This window comes from Oncorhynchus gorbuscha, unplaced genomic scaffold, assembly GCF_021184085.1.
Source record: "Oncorhynchus gorbuscha isolate QuinsamMale2020 ecotype Even-year unplaced genomic scaffold, OgorEven_v1.0 Un_scaffold_1037, whole genome shotgun sequence".
Taxonomy (NCBI): Eukaryota; Metazoa; Chordata; class Actinopteri; order Salmoniformes; family Salmonidae; genus Oncorhynchus; species Oncorhynchus gorbuscha.
The window spans coordinates 48,497-66,214 of record NW_025745943.1 but is presented as its reverse complement, the minus strand read 5'-3'; the positions used below and the strand labels follow the sequence as shown (position 1 = coordinate 66,214).

General features: G+C 50.3%; 1 pseudogene; it reads right to left on the bottom strand.

The window, feature by feature from the left end:
* The window catches only part of LOC124021073, a 69,552-nt pseudogene that overhangs the window by 22,536 nt on the left and 29,298 nt on the right, over positions 1 to 17,718 (bottom strand).

Sequence of the window (17,718 nt, the reverse complement as noted above, 5' to 3'; positions counted from 1 at the left end):
GTATAGTAACGGACCTCTGGTCTCTTGGTACTGTAGGGTTAGTATTGTATAGCATCAGACCTCTTGGTACTGTAGGGTTAGTATTGTATAGTATCGGACCTCTGGTCTCTTGGTACTGTAGGGTTAGTATTGTATAGTATCGGACCTCTGGTCTCTTGGTACTGTATGGTTAGTATTGTATAGTATCGGACCTCTTGGTACTGTAGGGTTAGTATTGTATAGTATCGGACCTCTGGTCTCTTGGTACTGTAGGGTTAGTATTGTATAGTATCGGACCTCTTGGTACTGTAGGGTTAGTATTGTATAGTATCGGACCTCTGGTCTCTTGGTACTGTAGGGTTAGTATTGTATAGTATCGGACCTCTGGTCTCTTGGTACTGTAGGGTTAGTATTGTATAGTATCAGACCTCTTGGTACTGTAGGGTTAGTATTGTATAGTATCGGACCTCTTGGTACTGTAGGGTTAGTATTGTATAGTATCAGACCTCTTGGTACTGTAGGGTTAGTATTGTATAGTATCAGACCTCTTGGTACTGTAGGGTTAGTATTGTATAGTATCGGACCTCTGGTCTCTTGGTACTGTAGGGTTAGTATTGTATAGTATCGGACCTCTGGTCTCTTGGTACTGTAGGGTTAGTATTGTATAGTATCGACCTCTTGGTACTGTAGGGTTAGTATTGTATAGTATCGGACCTCTTGGTACTGTAGGGTTAGTATTGTATAGTATCGGACCTCTTGGTACTGTAGGGTTAGTATTGTATAGTATCGGACCTCTTGGTACTGTAGGGTTAGTATTGTATAGTATCGGACCTCTGGTCTCTTGGTACTGTAGGGTTAGTATTGTATAGTATCGGACCTCTTGGTACTGTAGGGTTAGTATTGTATAGTATCAGACCTCTTGGTACTGTAGGGTTAGTATTGTATAGTATCGGACCTCTGGTCTCTTGGTACTGTAGGGTTAGTATTGTATAGTATCAGACCTCTTGGTACTGTAGGGTTAGTATTGTATAGTATCAGACCTCTGGTCTCTTGGTACTGTAGGTAGTATTGTATAGTATCGGACCTCTTGGTGCTGTAGGGTTAGTATTGTATAGTATCGGACCTCTGGTCTCTTGGTACTGTAGGGTTAGTATTGTATAGTATCAGACCTCTTGGTACTGTAGGGTTAGTATTGTATAGTATCGGACCTCTGGTCTCTTGGTACTGTAGGGTTAGTATTGTATAGTAACGGACCTCTTGTCTCTTGGTACTGTAGGGTTAGTATTGTATAGTATCAGACCTCTTGGTACTGCAGGGTTAGTATTGTATAGTAACGGACCTCTGGTCTCTTGGTACTGTAGGGTTAGTATTGTATAGTATCAGACCTCTTGGTACTGTAGGGTTAGTATTGTATAGTATCGGACCTCTGGTCTCTTGGTACTGTAGGGTTAGTATTGTATAGTATCGGACCTCTGGTCTCTTGGTACTGTAGGGTTAGTATTGTATAGTATCGGACCTCTTGGTACTGTAGGGTTAGTATTGTATAGTATCGGACCTCTTGGTGCTGTAGGGTTAGTATTGTATAGTATCGGACCTCTTGGTACTGTAGGGTTAGTATTGTATAGTATCAGACCTCTTGGTACTGTAGGGTTAGTATTGTATAGTATCGGACCTCTGGTCTCTTGGTACTGTAGGGTTAGTATTGTATAGTATCGGACCTCTGGTCTCTTGGTGCTGTAGGGTTAGTATTGTATAGTAACCTTGAAGCTGTATCCCTGGTCCACTAGGAACCTTTGTCTCTTGGTGCTGTAGGCCATCTCCTGAGTATCCTGAGACACCAACGAGTAGAAGTAGGCATTATACTCCTCCGCGACCATACCTGGGTGGAGGGGAGGTGTGTGTGTGTGTGTGTGTGTGTGTGTGTGTGTGTGTGTGTGTGTGTGTGTGTGTGTGTGTGTGTGTGTGTGTGTGTGTGTGTGTGTGTGTGTGTGTGTGTGTGTGTGGAGGTGTGTGTGTGTAGAGGTGTAGGTGTGTGTGTGTATGTATGTGGAGGTTTGTGTGTGTGTGTGGAGGTGTGTGTGTGTAGAGGTGTGTGTGTGTAGAGGTGTAGGTGTGTGTGTGTATGTATGTGGAGGTTTGTGTGTGTGCGTAGGTGTGTGTGTGTGTGTGGTGGTGTGTGTGGAGGTATGTGTGTGTAGAGGTGTAGGTGTGTGTGTGTGTGTGTGTGTGTGTGGTGTGTGTGTGTGTGTGTGTGTGTGTGTGTGTGTGTGTGTGTGTGTGTGTGTGTGTGTGTGTGTGTGTGTGTGTGTGTGTGTGTGTGTGTGTGTGTGTGTGTGTGTGTGTGTAGAGGTATGTGTGTGTAGAGGTGTAGGTGTGTGTGTGTGTGTGTAGAGGTATGTGTGTGTAGAAGTGTAGGTGTGTGTGTAGAGGTATGTGTGTGTAGAGGTGTAGGTGTGTGTGTGTATGTATGTGGAGGTTTGTGTGTGTGTGTGTGTGTGTGTGTGTGTGTGTGTGTGTGTGTGTGTGTGTGTGTGTGTGTGTGTGTGTGTGGAAAGGGGAAACAGAAAAATACTATCATCAGTGGTCAACTTCAATCTCACAGTCGAAACAATTATTGACCACAATACACGTGATGGTGACACACACACACACCTACACCTCTACACACACAAACCTCCACACACACACCTACACCTCTACACACACCTCTCCTCCACACACACACACACACACACACACACACACACACACACACACACACACAAACCTCCACATACACCTACACCTACACCTCTCACCCTCTCCACACCTCTCCACACACACACACACACACACACACACACACACACACACACACACACACACACACACACACACACACACACACACACACACACACACACACACACACACACACACACACACACACACACACACACACACACACACACCTTTCTTGGCTCGCAGCACCCTGCCCAGCCTCTGAGCCTCCTGTCTGCGAGAACCTCCATGAGAGGAGATCTGGATCAGAACATTAGCCTCCGGGAGGTCAAAGGACGTGTCGCCCACCTGGGGGGGGGGGGAGAGAGACAGTCAGTGGTTCTGACCCAACAACCTGGGAAGACACTGTGTAGAATCTATACCAAGGAGCATTGATGTGGTTCTGACCCAACACCCTGGGAAGACACTGTGTAGAATCTATACCAAGGAGCATTGATGTGGTTCTGACCCAACACCCTGGGAAGATACTGTGTAGAATCTATACCAAGGAGCATTGATGTGGTTCTGACCCAACACCCTGGGAAGACACTGTGTAGAATCTATACCAAGGAGCATTGATGTGGTTCTGACCCAACACCCTGGGAAGACACTGTGTAGAATCTATACCAAGGAGCATTGATGTGGTTCTGACCCAACACCCTGGGTTCTGACCCAACACCCTGGGAAGATACTGTGTAGAATCTACACCAAGGAGCATTGATGTGGTTCTGACCCAACACCCTGGGAAGATACTGTGTAGAATCTATACCAAGGAGCATTGATGTGGTTCTGACCCAACACCCTGGGTTCTGACCCAACACCCTGGGAAGATACTGTGTAGAATCTATACCAAGGAGCATTGATGTGGTTCTGACCCAACACCCTGGGTTCTGACCCAACACCCTGGGAAGACACTGTGTAGAATCTATACCAAGGAGCATTGATGTGGTTCTGACCCAACACCCTGGGTTCTGACCCAACACCCTGGGTTCCGACCCGACACCCTGGGTTCCGACCCAACAACCTGGGTTCCGACCCGACAACCTGGGTTCCGACCCAACACCCTGGGTTCCGACCCGACACCCTGGGTTCCGACCCGACACCCTGGGTTCCGACCCGACACCCTGGGTTCCGACCCAACAACCTGGGACGACACTGTGTTTATGTTGGTGGTTAGCTGGACATGACGGTGCCTCTCCCTCTCACGTGACGGTGCCTCTCCCTCTCACGTGACGGTGCCTCTCCCTCTCACGTGACGGTGCCTCTCCCTCTCACGTGACGGTGCCTCTCCCCCTCACATGACGGTGCCTCTCCCCCTCACATGACGGTGCCTCTCCCTCTCTCCCTCTCACATGACGGTGCCTCTCCCTCTCACATGACGGTGCCTCTCCCTCTCTCCCTCTCACATGACGGTGCCTCTCCCTCTCTCCCTCTCACATGACGGTGCCTCTCCCTCTCACATGACGGTGCCTCTCCCCCTCACATGACGGTGCCTCTCCCTCTCTCCCTCTCACATGACGGTGCCTCTCCCTTTCACATGACGGTGCCTCTCCCTCTCACATGACGGTGCCTCTCCCTCTCACATGACGGTGCCTCTCCCTCTCACATGACGGTGCCTCTCCCTCTCACATGACGGTGCCTCTCCCTCTCACATGACGGTGCCTCTCCCTCTCACATGACGGTGCCTCTCCCTCTCACATGACGGTGCCTCTCCCTCTCACATGACGGTGCCTCTCCCTCTCACATCCCCTCTCTCTCTCCCTCTCACATGACGGTGCCTCTCCCTCTCACATGACGGTGCCTCTCCCTCTCTCCCTCTCACATGACGGTGCCTCTCCCTCTCTCCCTCTCACATGACGGTGCCTCTCCCTCTCACATGACGGTGCCTTTCCCTCTCTCCCTCTCACATGACGGTGCCTCTCCCTCTCACGTGACGGTGCCTCTCCCTCTCACGTGACGGTGCCTCTCCCTCTCACGTGACGGTGCCTCTCCCTCTCACGTGACGGTGCCTCTCCCTCTCACATGACGGTGCCTCTCCCTCTCACATGACGGTACCTCTCCCTCTCACATGACTGTGCCTCTCCCTCTCTCCCTCTCACATGACGGTGCCTCTGCCTCTTTCCCTCTCACATGACGGTGCCTCTCCCTCTCACATGACGGTGCCTCTCCCTCTCACATGACGGTGCCTCTCCCTCTCACATGACGGTGCCTCTCCCTCTCACATGACGGTGCCTCTCCCTCTCACATGACGGTGCCTCTCCCTCTCACATGACGGTGCCTCTCCTTCTCACATGACGGTGCCTCTCCCTCTCACATGACGGTGCCTCTCCCTCTCACATGACGGTGCCTCTCCCTCTCACATGACGGTGCCTCTCCCTCTCACGTGACGGTGCCTCTCCCTCTCACGTGACGGTGCCTCTCCCTCTCACATGACGGTGCCTCTCCCTCTCTCCCTCTCACATGACGGTGCCTCTCCCTCTCACATGACGGTGCCTCTCCCTCTCACATGACGGTGCCTCTCCCTCTCACATGACGGTGCCTCTCCCTCTCACATGACGGTGCCTCTCCCTCTCACATGACGGTGCCTCTCCCTCTCACATGACGGCAGAAGAGGAAAAGAAACGACACTACAAATAAATCCCGCTGTCCTTACCCAGAAACCCTCAGTTATCACCGTATCACGGCAACGCGAGACGACAGACCGAGCCACTCAACCCAGGGGTGCATTCATTCAAACTGTAGGAAAACATTTCGCAAACGGGAAGAGCAAAAAATGTTTCTACAGGGACAAATTCACTTAGGTCCCTCCCCGTTTGGAAATGAATACAGCCCAGATAACCTTGGAGACATTATGTGATGGGTGAGGGGTTGGTTACCTTGGAGACACGTGATTGGGGGAGGAGTTGGTTACCTTGGAGATGAAGATGGTGTTGATCTTGGGGTTGTGTTTAAAGTTCTGTAGGATCTGCATCCTCTCTCCCTGAGAGGTGGGGCCATAGATGTAGGGCCTGAGAGGAGAGAGAAGTTAGTTAGATACAGGGCCTGAGAGAACAGAGAAGTTAGATACAGGGCCTAAGAGGAGAGAGAAGTTAGATACAGGGCCTGAGAGGAGAGAGAAGTTAGATACAGGGCCTGAGAGGAGAGAGACGTTAGATACAGGGCCTGAGAGGAGAGAGACGTTAGATACAGGGCCTGAGAGGAGAGAGACGATAGATAGATACAGGGCCTGAGAGGAGAGAGACGTTAGATACAGGGCCTGAGAGGAGAGAGACGATAGATACAGGGCCTGAGAGGAGAGAGACGTTAGATAGATACAGGGCCTGAGAGGAGAGAGACGATAGATACAGGGCCTGAGAGGAGAGAGACGTTAGATAGATACAGGGCCTGAGAGGAGAGAGACGTTGTAGAGAGGAGAGAGACGTTAGAGATACAGGGCCTGAGAGGAGAGAGACGTTAGATAGATACAGGGCCTGAGAGGAGAGAGACGTTAGATAGATACAGATACAGGGCCTGAGAGGAGAGAGACATTAGATAGATACAGGGCCTGAGAGGAGAGAGACATTAGATACAGGGCCTGAGAGGAGAGAGACATTAGATACAGGGCCTGAGAGGAGAGAGACGTTAGATACAGGGCCTGAGAGGAGAGAGACATTAGATAGATACAGGGCCTGAGAGAGAGATACAGGGCCTGAGAGGAGAGAGACAGTTAGATACAGGGCCTGAGAGGAGAGAGACGTTAGATACAGGGCCTGAGAGGAGAGAGACATTAGTTAGATACAGGGCCTGAGAGGAGAGAGACATTAGATACAGGGCCTGAGAGGAGAGAGACGTTAGATAGATACAGGGCCTGAGAGGAGAGAGACATTAGATAGATACAGGGCCTGAGAGGAGAGAGACATTAGATACAGGGCCTGAGAGGAGAGAGACAGTTAGATACAGGGCCTGAGAGGAGAGAGACGTTAGTTAGATACAGGGCCTGAGAGGAGAGAGACATTAGATAGATACAGGGCCTGAGAGGAGAGAGACGTTAGTTAGATACAGGGCCTGAGAGGAGAGAGACGTTAGTTGAGAGGACAGGGGCCTGAGAGGAGAGAGACGTTAGTTAGATACAGGGCCTGAGAGGAGAGAGACGTTAGTTAGATACAGGGCCTGAGAGGAGAGAGACGTTAGTTAGATACAGGGCCTGAGAGGAGAGAGACGTTAGTTAGATACAGGGCCTGAGAGGAGAGAGACGTTAGAGGGCCTGAGAGGAGAGACATTAGATAGATACAGGGCCTGAGAGGAGAGAGACGTTAGATAGATACAGGGCCTGAGAGGAGAGACATTAGATACAGGGCCTGAGAGGAGAGAGACAGTTAGATACAGGGCCTGAGAGGAGAGAGACGTTAGATAGATACAGGGCCTGAGAGGAGAGAGACATTAGATAGATACAGGGCCTGAGAGGAGAGAGACGTTAGATAGATACAGGGCCTGAGAGGAGAGAGACGTTAGATAGATACAGGGCCTGAGAGGAGAGAGACGTTAGATAGATACAGGGCCTGAGAGGAGAGAGACGTTAGATAGATACAGGGCCTGAGAGGAGACATTAGTTAGATACAGGGCCTGAGAGGAGAGAGACGTTAGTTAGATACAGGGCCTGAGAGGAGAGAGACGTTAGTTAGATACAGGGCCTGAGAGGAGAGAGACGTTAGATAGATACAGGGCCTGAGAGGAGAGAGACATTAGATAGATACAGGGCCTGAGAGGAGAGAGACGTTAGATAGATACAGGGCCTGAGAGGAGAGAGACATTAGATAGATACAGGGCCTGAGAGGAGAGAGACATTAGATAGATACAGGGCCTGAGAGGAGAGAGACATTAGATAGATACAGGGCCTGAGAGGAGAGAGACGTTAGATAGATACAGGGCCTGAGAGGAGAGAGACATAGATAGATACAGGGCCTGAGAGGAGAGAGACGATAGATGTAGGGCCTGAGAGGAGAGAGACGTTAGATACAGGGCCTGAGAGGAGAGAGACGTTAGATACAGGGCCTGAGAGGAGAGAGACAATAGATAGATACAGGGCCTGAGAGGAGAGAGACGTTAGATAGATACAGGGCCTGAGAGGAGAGAGACGATAGATAGATACAGGGCCTGAGAGGAGAGAGACGATAGATAGATACAGGGCCTGAGAGGAGAGAGACGATAGATAGATACAGGGCCTGAGAGGAGAGAGACGTTAGATACAGGGCCTGAGAGGAGAGAGACAATAGATAGATACAGGGCCTGAGAGGAGAGAGACGTTAGATAGATACAGGGCCTGAGAGGAGAGAGACATTAGATAGATACAGGGCCTGAGAGGAGAGAGACGAGGATACAGGGCCTGAGAGGACATAGATAGATACAGGGCCTGAGAGGACTGAGTTAGATGTGGGGAGGTACGAGGTAATAACATGGCTATATACAGGAAGTACCAGTACTGAGTCAATGTGCTGAGGTACGAGGTAATAACATGGCTATATACAGGAAGTACCAGTACTGAGTCAATGTGCTGAGGTACGAGGTAATAACATGGCTATATACAGGAAGTACCAGTACTGAGTCAATGTGCTGAGGTACGAGGTAATAACATGGCTGTATACAGGAAGTACCAGTACTGAGTCAATGTGCTGAGGTACGAGGTAATAACATGGCTATATACAGGAAGTACCAGTACTGAGTCAATGTGCTGAGGTACGAGGTAATAACATGGCTATATACAGGAAGTACCAGTACCAATGTGCTGAGGTACGAGGTAATAACATAACATTAAAATTCTTCCCTCAACCCCAAAAAACTGATATGACATTTACATAAGTATTCAGACCCTTTACTCAGTTCTTTGTTGAAGCACCTCTGCCAGCGATTACAGCCTCGAGTCTTCTTGGGTTTGATGCTAAAAGCGTCTGCTAAACGGCATATATATTATATTATATATATTATGCTACAAGCTTAGCACACCTGTATTTGGGGAGTTTCTCCCATTCTTCTCTCCAGATCCTCTCAAGCTCTGTCAGGTTGGATGGGGAGCGTCGCTGCACTGCTATTCTCAGGTCTCTCCAGAGATGTTTGATCGGGTTCAAGTCCGGGCTCTGGCTGGACCACTCAAGGACATTCAGAGACTTGTCCCGAAGCCACTCCGGCGTTGTCTTGGTTGTGTGTTTAGGGTCGTTGTCCTGTTGGAAGGTGAACCTTCTCCCCAGTCTGAGGTCCTGAGGGCTCTGGAGCAGGTTTTCATCAAGGATCTCTCTGTACTTTTCTCTGTTCATCTTTCCCTCGATCCTGACTAGTCTCCCAGTCCCTGCTGCTGAAAAACATCCCCACAGCATGACGCTGCCACCACCATGCTTCACCGTAGGGACGGTGCCAGGTTTCCTCCAGACATGACGCTTGCCATTCAGGCCAAAGAGTTCAATTTTGGTTTCATCAGACCAGAGAATCTTGTTTCTCATGGTCTGATTCCTTTAGGTGCCTTTTGTTCTGTCAACTGTGGTACCGTATATAGACAGGTGTGTGCCTTTCCAAATCATGTCCAATCAAATGAATTTACCACAGGTGGACTCCAATCAAGTTGTAGAAACATCTCAAGGATGATTAATGCAAACAGGATGCAGCTGGGCTCAATGTCGAGTCTCATAGCAAAGGGTCTGAATACTTATGTATATAAGATATTTCTGTCTAAAAACCTGTGTTTGCTTCGTCATTATGGGGTATTGTGATGTCATTTTGGGGTATTGTGAGGTCATTACGGGGTATTGTGAGGTCATTACGGGGTATTGTGATGTCATTACGGGGTAGTGTGATGTCATTACGGGGTATTGTGATGTCATTATGGGGTATTGTGATGTCATTATGGGGTATTGTGATGTCATTATGGGGTATTGTGATGTCATTACGGGGTAGTGTGATGTCATTACGGGGTATTGTGATGTTATTATGGGGTATTGTGATGTCATTATGGGGTATTGTGATGTCATTACGGGGTATTGTGTGTAAATTGATGAGAATTTTTCAAGGAACAAAATGTGGAAAAGGGGAAGGGGTCTGAAAAGTCCAGAATGCACTGCAGGTCCGGTCACTGTGGGGATGACGTCGTTGATCTCTTTCTACCTACCTGTTGAGGCAGATGGCTGTGTGTGTATGTGTGCGTGTGTGTCTCTCTTTCTACCTACCTGTTGATGCAGATGGCTGTATGTGTGTGTGTGTCTCTCTCTACCTACTTGTTGAGGCGGATAGCTGTGTGTGTGTGTGTGTGTGTGTGTGTGTGTGTGTGTGTGTGTGTGTGTGTGTGTGTGTGTGTGTGTGTGTGTGTGTGTGTGTGTGTGTGTGTGTGTGTGTGTGTGTGTGTGTGTGTGTGTGTGTGTGTGTGTGTGTGTGTGTGTGTGTGTGTCTCTCTCTACCTACTTGTTGAGGCGGATAGCTGTGTGTGTGTGTGTGTGTGTGTGTGTGTGTGTGTGTGTGTGTGTGTGTGTGTGTGTGTGTGTGTGTGTGTGTGTGTGTGTGTGTGTGTGTGTGTGTGTGTGTGTGTGTGTGTGTGTGTGTCTCTCTCTCTACCTACCTGTTGATGTGGATAGCTGTGTGTGTGTGTGTGTGTGTGTGTGTGTGTGTGTGTGTGTGTGTGTGTGTGTGTGTGTGTGTGTGTGTGTGTGTGTGTGTGTGTGTGTGTGTGTGTGTGTGTGTGTGTGGTGTGTGTGTGTGTGTGTGTGTGTGTGTCTGTCTGTTGTTGAGCGGATCTGTGTGTGTGTGTGTGTGTGTGTGTGTGTGTGTGTGTGTGTGTGTGTGTGTGTGTGTGTGTCTCTCTACCTTGTTGATGTGGATAGCTGTGTGTGTGTGTGTGTGTGTGTGTGTGTGTGTGTGTGTGTGTGTGTGTGTGTGTGTGTGTGTGTGTGTGTGTGTGTGTGTGTGTGTGTGTGTGTGTGTGTGTGTGTGTGTGTGTGTGTGTGTGTGTGTGTGTGTGTGTGTGTGTGTGTGTGTGTGTGTCTCTCTCTGCCTACTTGTTGAGGCGGATGGCGTACTCCTTCAGAGCGAAGACGTTGTCGGCGAACACCATGATCTTGTCGTTGCGTCTCTCGTGGAACTTGATGAGGAACTGACAGGCTCTGAACTTGTTGGGGTTCATGGTGTAGAGGAGAATACGTCTCTTCGTCTTGATGGCCACGTATTCCCGGTAAAACTCCGGAGACATCGGACACCACACCTAGACGAAGGACGAAGGACATTCTGACGTCAAACTAAACATTTCTATATGTATTTGTAAGTAGAGTTTATTCTCTTTTTTCCCCTGAGGACTTGGCTGATTTCTTTCTTTTGATTTTCCTCACGATGTCAAGCGAAGAGGACACTGACTTTGAAGGTAGGCCTTGAAATACATCCACAGGTACACCTCCAATTGACTCAAATGATGTCAGTTAGCCTATCAGAAGCTTCTAAAGCCATGACATCATTTTCTGGAATTTTCCAAGCTGTTTAAAGGCACAGTCAACTTAGTGTATGTAAACTTCTGACCCACTGGAATTGTGATAAAGTGAATTATAAGTTAAATAATCTGTCTGTCAACAATTGTTGGAAAAATTACCTGTGTCATGCACAAAGTAGATGTCCTAACCGACTTGCCAAAACTATAGTTTTAGTATAGTTAACAACAGTTTACTATAGTTAACAAGACAGCTTTGATACAAGTTTACTATAGTTAACAGAACTACCAAAACTATAGTTTGTTAACAAGACATTTCTGGAGTGGTTGAGCAACGACTTGGTGAAACAAAATATTACAGTTTTTGCAAAAATCTTTTAAAAAATAAATAAAAAAAACGTTATAGGGATTTGTGAATTATTATTTTATTTTTTAAATCAACTTTGAATTCAGGCTATCAATGTTTTGACACCACAAGTCCCCCAAATAATTATTGTTCAATGTGTAAATGTGGGATTTCAACTGTTTGTGTTTGATATTGTCATGGCGACTGGAAATGTGTGTTGATTTCCTGGCCTGGTGTCTCTTAGGAAATATGGTTTTAAACCTCAATGAGACGAACCTGGAACAAATAAAGATTTTTTATGTATGCACCTTGAGGACCAATAGAGATCTAAAGAGGACAGCCCCCCCCAACCTTGAGGACCAATAGAGATCTAAAGAGGACAGCCCCCCCCCTTGAGGACCAATAGAGATCTAAAGAGGACAGCCCCCCTTGATGACCAATAGAGATCTAAAGAGGACAGCCCCCTTGAGGACCAATAGAGATCTAAAGAGGACAGCCCCCCTTGAGGACCAATAGAGATCTAAAGAGGACAGCCCCCCTTGAGGACCAATAGAGATCTAAAGAGGACAGCCCCCTTGAGGACCAATAGAGATCTAAAGAGGACAGCCCCCTTGAGGACCAATAGAGATCTAAAGAGGACAGCCCCCCTTGAGGACCAATAGAGATCTAAAGAGGACAGCCCCCCTTGAGGACCAATAGAGATCTAAAGAGGACAGCCCCCCCCCCTTGAGGACCAATAGAGATCTAAAGAGGACAGCCCCCCTTGAGGACCAATAGAGATCTAAAGAGGACAGCCCCCCCTTGAGGACCAATAGAGATCTAAAGAGGACAGCCCCCCTTGAGGACCAATAGAGATCTAAAGAGGACAGCCCCCCCCTTGAGGACCAATAGAGATCTAAAGAGGACAGCCCCCCCCCCTTGAGGACCAATAGAGATCTAAAGAGGACAGCCCCCCCCTTAAGGACCAATACAGATCTAAAGAGGACAGCCCCCCCCTTGAGGACCAATAGAGATCTAAAGAGGACAGCCCCCCCCCCTTGAGGACCAATAGAGATCTAAAGAGGACAGCCCCCCCTTGAGGACCAATAGAGATCTAAAGAGGACATCCCCCCTTGAGGACCAATAGAGATCTAAAGAGGACAGCCCCCCCTTGAGGACCAATAGAGATCTAAAGAGGACAGCCCCCCTTAAGGACCAATAGAGATCTAAAGAGGACAGCCCCCTTAAGGACCAATAGAGATCTAAAGAGGACAGCCCCCCCCTTAAGGACCAATAGAGATCTAAAGAGGACAGCCCCCCCCCTTAAGGACCAATAGAGATCTAAAGAGGACAGCCCCCCTTAAGGACCAATAGAGATCTAAAGAGGACAGCCCCCCCCCAGGTCCCCAGCTAAGGACCAATCTTCAGTTCAGATCTAAAGAGGACAGGCCCTTGAGGACTGGGGTTGGGACTGGAACTTCCCCTTGAGGACTGGGGTTGGGACTGGAACAAGCCCCCTCCCCTTGAGACTGACTCTAAAGGACTGGGGTTGGGACTGGAACTACAGCCCCCCCTTTGAGGACTGGACCAATAGAGATCTAAAGAGGACAGCCCCCCTTAAGGACCAATAGAGACTCTAAAGAGGACAGCCTCCCCCCCTTGAGGACCAATAGAGATCTAAAGAGGACAGCCCCCCTTAAGGACCAATAGAGATCTAAAGAGGACAGCCCCCCCCTTAGGACTGGACCAATAGAGATCTAAAGAGGACAGCCCCCCCCTGAGGACCAATAGAGATCTAAAGAGGACAGCCCCCCCCCCTTGAGTTTTGGACCCCCAGGTCCCCAGCTAACACACCTGACTCCAATAATCACCTAATCTTCAGTTTAGAATGACGTGATGAATCAGCAAGTCTGACACCAAATCAGGCCCTTGAGGACTGGGGTTGGGACTGGAACTACAGCCCCCCCCTTGAGGACTGGGGTTGGGACTGGAACTACAGCCCCCCCCTCGAGGACTGGGGTTGGGACTGGAACTACCCCCCCCCCTTGAGCCCCAGCCCCCCCCCTTGAGGACTGGGGTTGGGACTGGAACTACAGCCCCCCCCCCTGAGGACTGGGGTTGGGACTGGAACTACAGCCCCCCCCCCTTGAGGACTGGGGTTGGGACTGGAACTACAGCCCCCTCGAGGACTGGGGTTGGGACTGGAACTACAGCCCCCCCCCCCTTTGGGACTGGAACTACAGCCCCCCCTCCCCTGAGGACTGGGGTTGGGACTGGAACTACAGCCCCCCCCCTTGAGGACTGGGGTTGGGACTGGAAGGACTGGGGTTGGGACTGGAACTACAGCCCCCCCCTTGAGGACTGGGGTTGGGACTGGAACTACAGCCCACCTCCCCTTGAGGACTGGGGTTGGGACTGGAACTACAGCCCACCTCCCCTTGAGGACTGGGGTTGGGACTGGAACTACAGCCCACCTCCCCTTGAGGACTGGGGTTGGGACTGGAACTGGGGTTGGGACAGCCCCCCCCCCCCCCTCGAGGACTGGGGTTGGGACTGGAACTCAGCCCCCCCCTCCCTTGAGGACTGGGGTTGGGACTGGAACTACAGCCCCCCCCCTCCCCTTGAGGACTGGGGTTGGGACTGGAACTACAGCCCCCCCCCCTTGAGGACTGGGGTTGGGACTGGAACTACAGCCCCCCCCCCCTGAGGACTGGGGTTGGGACTGGAACTACAGCCCCCCCCCCCTTGAGGACTGGGGTTGGGACTGGAACTACAGCCCCCTCCCCTTCCCCTTGAGGACTGGGGTTGGGACTGGAACTACAGCCCCCCCTTGAGGACTGGGGTTGGGACTGGAACTACAGCCCCCCCCTCCCCTTGAGGACTGGGGTTGGGACTGGAACTGGAACCCCCCCCCCCTGAGGACTGGGGTTGGGACTGGAACTACAGCCCCCCTCCCCTTGAGGACTGGGGTTGGGACTGGAACTACAGCCCCCCCCCCTCGAGGACTGGGGTTGGGACTGGAACTACAGCCCCCCCCCTCGAGGACTGGGGTTGGGACTGGAACTACAGCCCACCCCCTCCCCTTGAGGACTGGGGTTGGGACTGGAACTACAGCCCCCTCCCCTTGAGGACTGGGGTTGGGACTGGAACTACAGCCCTCCCCCTCCCCTTGAGGACTGGGGTTGGGACTGGAACTACAGCCCCCCCTCCCCTTGAGGACTGGGGTTGGGACTGGAACTACAGCCCACCCCCCCCCCTCGAGGACTGGGGTTGGGACTGGAACTACAGCCCACCCCCCCCCCCCTTGAGGACTGGGGTTGGGACTGGAACTACAGCCCACCCCCTCCCCCTTGAGGACTGGGGTTGGGACTGGAACTACAGCCCCCCCCCCCCTGAGGACTGGGGTTGGGACTGGAACTACAGCCCACCCCCTTGAGGACTGGGGTTGGGACTGGAACTACAGCCCACCCCCCTTGAGGACTGGGGTTGGGACTGGAACTACAGCCCACCCCCCGAGGACTGGGGTTGGGACTGGAACTACAGCCCCCCCCCCTCCCCTTGAGGACTGGGGTTGGGACTGGAACTACAGCCCCCCCCCTCCCCCCTTGAGGACTGGGGTTGGGACTGGAACTACAGCCCCCCCCCTTGAGGACTGGGGTTGGGACTGGAACTACAGCCCCCCCCTTGAGGACTGGGGTTGGGACTGGAACTACAGCCCACCCCCCTTGAGGACTGGGGTTGGGACTGGAACTACAGCCCCCCCCTTGAGGACTCCCCCCCCCCCCCTTGAGGACTGGGGTTGGGACTGGAACTACAGCCCACCCCCCCCTTGAGGACTGGGGTTGGGACTGGAACTACAGCCCCCCCCCCGAGGACTGGGGTTGGGACTGGAACTACAGCCCCCCCCCTCCTGGAACCAGCCCCCCTGAGGACTGGGGTTGGGACTGGAACTACAGCCCACCCCCTTGAGGACTGGGGTTGGGACTGGAACTACAGCCCACCCCCTTGAGGACTGGGGTTGGGACTGGAACTACAGCCCCCCCCCCCCCTCGAGGACTGGGGTTGGGACTGGAACTACAGCCCCCCCCCTCCCCTTGAGGACTGGGGTTGGGACTGGAACTACAGCCCCCCTCGAGGACCCCTTGAGGACTGGGGTTGGGACTGGAACTACAGCCCCCCTCCCCTTGAGGACTGGGGTTGGGACTGGAACTACAGCCCCCTCCCCTTGAGGACTGGGGTTTCCCACCCCTGAACGACCCCTGCGATCACGACACGCAGGATAACATATCAAAACAAACTCTGAACCAATTATATTAATTTGGGGACAGGTCGATAAACATTAAATATGTATGGTAATTTAGCTAGTTAGCTTGCACTTGCTAGATTATTTGTCCTGGGATATAAACATTGAGTTGTTATTTTACCTGAAATGCACAAGGTCCTCTACTCCGACAATTAGTCCACACATAAAACAGCCAACCAAATCGTTTCTGGTCATCTCTCATCCTTCCAGGCCTTTTCTTCTCTTGACTTTATTTTGCAATTAGCAACTTTCATAAATTAGGTGCATTACCGCCACTCATGTCGTTCGAGGAGATGGGAGAGACAGGACTTGGGTATAACCAATGAGGTGATGGCATGTGGGTACCTGCTTCTATAAACCAATGAGGAGATGGGAGAGGCGGGACTTACAGCGCGATCTGCGTCAGAAATAGAACTGACTTCTATTTTAGCCCTCGGCAACGCAGACACTCGTTGGCGCGAGGGAGCAGTGTGGGTGCAATAGTTGAATAATATAGATTTCTACATTTATTTTGCAACGCGAGTGGTGTGGTCTGCCTTGTTAGCGCCAGGTGATTACCACTTAGCGTGGGCTTTATGGTACAGCAGTTCACACCAGTTCAAAGAATTAGCTTCAGACTTCTCCGAAAAATAAAGTCTGGATTATTCTCAAGCTCACGTACAGTAATCCTGATTACTTCAGCCCTCTCGCTCATTTTGATGAACTAACAAGGTTTAAGACAGAAACACCAAACACTTCCTAGATCACGTTGGGGCTGACCCAAAACGTGTTCAACAGCTCTGTCCCCAAATACCCTTCTAATATACTATATAGCTCTGTCCCCAAATACCCTTCTAATGTGGTCAACAGCGCTGCCCTGATATACCCTTCTAATGTGGTCAATATACAGCTCTGTCCTGAATACCCTGATATACCCTTCTAATATACTATATAGCTCTGTCCCCAAATACCCTTCTAATATACTACATAGCTCTGTCCCCAAATACCCTTCTAATATACTATATAGCTCTGTCCCCAAATACCCTTCTAATATACTACATAGCTCTGTCCCCCAATACCCTTCTAATATACTATATAGCTCTGTCCCCCAATACCCTTCTAATATACTATATAGCTCTGTCCTGATATACCCTTCTAATATACTATATAGCTCTGTCCTGATATACCCTTCTAATATACTATATAGCTCTGTCCCCTTCTAATATACTATATAGCTCTGTCCCCCATATACCCTTCTAATATACTATATAGCTCTGTCCCCTAATATACTATAATACCCTTCTAATATACTATATAGCTCTGTCCCCCAATACCTAGCCTTCTAATATACTATATAGCTCTGTCCCCAAATACCCTTCTAATATACTACATAGCTCTGTCTGGGTTTGGGCAACAAGTGGAAGTCTACCCTCTACCTGTTTCTCCAGGACACCGTCCACATAGAGCCTCATGTTACTAACGTCTTGAAGTCTACTTCCTACTCTACTCTACGAAATGTTGAATTGTAAACGGTGGTTTGAAAACGAATTAAAAAGCTGTGAAGTCAGATCAGGTGAAACCAGGCTGGATGGGATGACGTAAGGGTTTTGGGATCGAGATCAGGCCTAGTTAATTAGTTCATTAGGATTCCCATTATCTACTCCACACGCTGTAGCTAATCTTGCTGGGGTCAAGAACCCATGCTGGGCATCAATGACGTGAAAAGCAGGACGGGTTTCCTGTGACCTTTCTCTTTTATGCCGATGATTCTACGCGTCCTGTGTCCCACAAAACAAACATACAGCAGAACCTCTTCCTGTCGGTTAAACCCCCTGAGACCAGAACCTCTTCAGGTCAGTTAAACCCCCTGAGACCAGAACCTCTTCAGGTCAGTTAAACTCCCTGAGACCAGAACCTCTTCAGGTCAGTTAAACTCCCTGA